The sequence below is a fragment of the Antechinus flavipes genome, chromosome 3 (assembly GCF_016432865.1).
Source record: "Antechinus flavipes isolate AdamAnt ecotype Samford, QLD, Australia chromosome 3, AdamAnt_v2, whole genome shotgun sequence".
NCBI classification, from domain to species: Eukaryota; Metazoa; Chordata; class Mammalia; order Dasyuromorphia; family Dasyuridae; genus Antechinus; species Antechinus flavipes.
The window spans coordinates 1,647,466-1,651,429 of record NC_067400.1 but is presented as its reverse complement, the minus strand read 5'-3'; positions in this window follow the sequence as shown (position 1 = coordinate 1,651,429).

Sequence of the window (3,964 nt, the reverse complement as noted above, 5' to 3'; positions counted from 1 at the left end):
GCAATGCTGCAGAGAGCGGCGGGCTTACAGACTCCACCAGGAGCAGCTGCGCCGCCGGCCTGGAGCTGTGGCGGGCATCCTACCCTTGCGGGATGCCGAGACCTCGGTCAGGGTCTGTCTTCAGGTGGTTTGCCCGGTGAGGGATGTTCCACAATAGGCAAGAAAGACGGGAAGATGACATTCTCTGAGCCATCACTTGTGCTGGGCACTTTGCGAGGCATTCTCAATACCAATGGAAATCAAGCACGGTCGCTGCCCTCGAGGAGCTTCCCCGTTAACCGGGAAAGACAGAACAAACAGCATGTAACATATATGGGGGTGAAATCAACAGAGGAAGGGGGTGAGAAAAGCTCCCTTCTAGAGATGGGAAAACCAAGGAGGTCAGTGGTCAGAACAAAGATGAGAGACATTCAGAAGAGGTAGATATATAGAATGACTGGATCCCAGGGATGGAACAGCCAGGAGGAGGAGGAGGTGTCGCCCAAGGTGTGGGGGAATCAGGTGAAAGAAGACTGGAGAGGTAGGAGGGGCCAGGCTATGAAGGACTAGATCCTGGAGGTGATGGGGAGCCCCTGGAGCTTATTGAGGAGGGGATGTGATGGGACCTGGACTTTAGGAGAATCCCTTGACCAGAATGGAGGGGAACCTTGGGGCAGACAGGGCCAGCCCTTCTCTCCCCCTATTTCCAGCAGCATTACCATGTGAAGGGTCTGAAACAGAGTAGGATAGGAACCAGAGGAAAGGAGACTACTGGAGAGATGGTGCAGAGGGGAAATAGACAAAAGATTATGCAGAAGGGAAACAGAAGGAAGAGATGGTATAGAAGGGAAATAGGAGGTGGTATAGAAGAAGGGAAATAGACAAGAAGTAGTGTAGAAGGGAAATAGACAAGAAGAGATGGTATAGAAGGGAAATAGACAAGAGATGGTATAGAAGAAGGGAAATAGAAGAGATTATGTATAAGAGAAATAGACAAGAAGAGATGGTATAGAAGGGAAATAGGAGGTGGTATAGAAGAAGGGAAATAGATAAAAGGTGGTGTAGAAGAAGGGAAATAGACAAGAAGAGATGGTATAGAAGGGAAATAGACAAGAAAAGATGGTATAGAAGGGGAATAAATAAGTGTAGAAGGGAAATAAACAAGAAGAGATAGTATAGAAGGGAAATAGACAAGATATAGTATAGAAGGGAAATAGACAATAAGAGATGGTATAGAAGGGAAATAGACAAGAGATTATGTATAAGAGAAATAGACAAGAAGAGATGGTATAGAAGGGAAATAGACAAGAAGTAGTGTAGAAGGGAAATAGACAAGAAGAGATGGTATAGAAGGGAAATAGACAAGAGATGGTATAGAAGAAGGGAAATAGAAGAGATTATAAGAGAAATAGACAAGAAGAGATGGTATAGAAGGGAAATAAATAATAAGTGTAGAAGGGAAATAAACAAGAAGAGATAGTATAGAAGGGAAATAGACAAGATATAGTATAGAAAGGAAATAGACAATAAGAGATGGTATAGAAGGGAAATAGACAAGAGATTATGTATAAGAGAAATAGACAAGAAGAGATGGTATAGAAGGGAAATAGGAGGTGGTATAGAAGAAGGGAAATAGATAAACGGTGGTGTAGAAGGGAAATAGGCAAGAAGAGATGGTATAGAAGGGAAATAGACAAGAAAAGATGGTATAGAAAGGAAATAAATAAGTGTAGAAGGGAAATAGACAATAAGAGATGGTATAGAAGGGAAATAGACAAGAGATGCTTCAGAGTGAAATAAGAGAAGGTGCGGGGGGGGGAAATCAACAGGCGCTGGCACCGTATTGGAGATGGGATGGGCTGAAAGAGAAAGTGAGGATTCAAGGTTAAACACCTAGGTGACTGGAGAGATAGTAATAAGGTAGGTGGGAGGAGGTGAGAGGGCTTAGAGAGGAAAACAATGGTTTTGATTTTGGACCTGTTGAGTTTAAGATTTCCTGGACATCCAGTTAAAAATGTCTGAATGTCAATTGTAGATGCAGAATTAGAGGTCAACAAAGAGATTGGGGAAGGAAAGGTGGGAAGCTCCTGGGGCTTCTCCCTTGAGAATCATCAACACAGAGGTCGTAATTATATTTGTGTGAGCTGATGAGATTGCCAAATAAAGTGGTCTTGAAGGAAAAAGGAGAAGGGTCCAGGACAGAAACCTGTGGGACCCCAGTAGTTAGAGATGGTGTCCTAAAGGAGGATCCAGCAAAGGATACTGAGGAGGTGTATCTCTTTATCGAGATAAGAGAAGGATTAAGAGCACCAGGATAGAATGGAGGGTTTCCTTAATCCAGAGAGAAGAGAGCATCAAGAGAGGAGGGCGTGCCCGGCAATGACAAAGGCTGCAGCAAGATCAGGGAGATGGAGGATTGAGAAAAAAGTTTTGGATTGGGGATGAGCTCAATAGGAACTTTGCAGAGAGCAGTTTCAGAGAAACTCAAAACTCAGAGAAAGTCAAAAGATAGATTATAAGGGGTTAAGAGAGAAAGTAGAGGCATCTCTTGTAGATGCCTTTTGGAGTTTAGTCCCAAAGGGGAGAAGAAACATAGAAGATAATTAGTAAGAAGGGAAGGGTCAGGGGAAGTTTTCTTTTTGTTTTTGTTTTTCAGAATAGGAGAGACATGGGCATATTTGTAGCCAAGATGGAGGAGGAGGAAATGATGAATAAAAGAGAGAGTAAGGAAGACAAATATCCTAAGATATCTAGAACATCCATTTCCAAACATCCAGTAGGCAAGATGGAAAATGGGAAGTCAGCAAAGAGGTGAGCACTCGATAAATAGTCCTTAACGACCCAGAGGATGTCTCATCTTCCCATTAGCATTTTGGCAACATCCCTGGAATAACCAGTGGCTTCAAGCCACCAGGAACAGACTGGACACAGATCTGCAGTTCTCTGAAGAGCCCCCAGAAAGCTATATCGTACTTTAGCTTTCTACATACAATATAGAAGGAAGAATATTCTCCCAGGTCTTTGTCACAAGCTCTCTCTAAACTTGAGCTCACTCACCCCCTCATTCCCCGCCACCTCCCCGCCATTTTCCTTACTCTTTTTGTGTGCTCTCTCTTCCTTTCCTTTAGATTGTAAGTTCCTTGAGAGCAGAGGATGACTTAATGGTACGTATCCCCACATAGTAGGGCTCAATAAATGTTTATTGGATTGGGTTTTTCTGTCCCTCCCAAGTCGTTCTTCTTTCTCAAATCAACTGGTCTGACATTAAATAATTTCAGCTGATAGTCAGGGGTGGAGAAACAACACTGGTGGGACTTCATACATAGCACTAGAGAAGCTGACCTTACTGAATGTGGAGATGATGAAATTACGATTATTATCAGTACAGGTTGGATTTGTTGAGAAATGTCCCTTCTACAGGTGGGATTTTAGCCTAGGAGGTCGTACTTCCCCTCTCCCAAGCCATCCAGGGCAAGAGGGGCCGTGCTCTGTGGCTCTCGCCTTCAAAGTTTGGGCTGGGCCTCGCCTGGCCCTCCATTCCCGTCTCCGTGCCTTTGAAAAGGGAGCCCTCGGTGTCAGGAATGCATTTGCTTTTCAGCTGCAGCTCTGAAAATTCCCAACTTGCTTCAAAGCTCAGCGGAAGGCCTCGTGCTTGCCCTCCCCCCAACTTGTATGTTTAATGTGCATTCAATAAGAGAAGAAAGCTGCCGGGGGTGCGCATGGCCAGGGCTTAATAAATGCTTCTTCATTGGGTAACCGCGGTGCTAGTTGTTCTCTAGAGTCTCATCTTCCTCATTTGTAAAATGCTCACGGTAAGGGTAGGAAAAGTGGAACTTACATAGAATCAGTTCAGTTCCACAGATATTGAGGAAGCACCTATTATATGCCTATAAATCAGTCATTGAAATTTATTGGTCACCTACTGTATGCCCGACTTTAGTGCGGCAGAGTGGGATTTAAGAGCCCCTGCTTTCCAGAAGCTCAT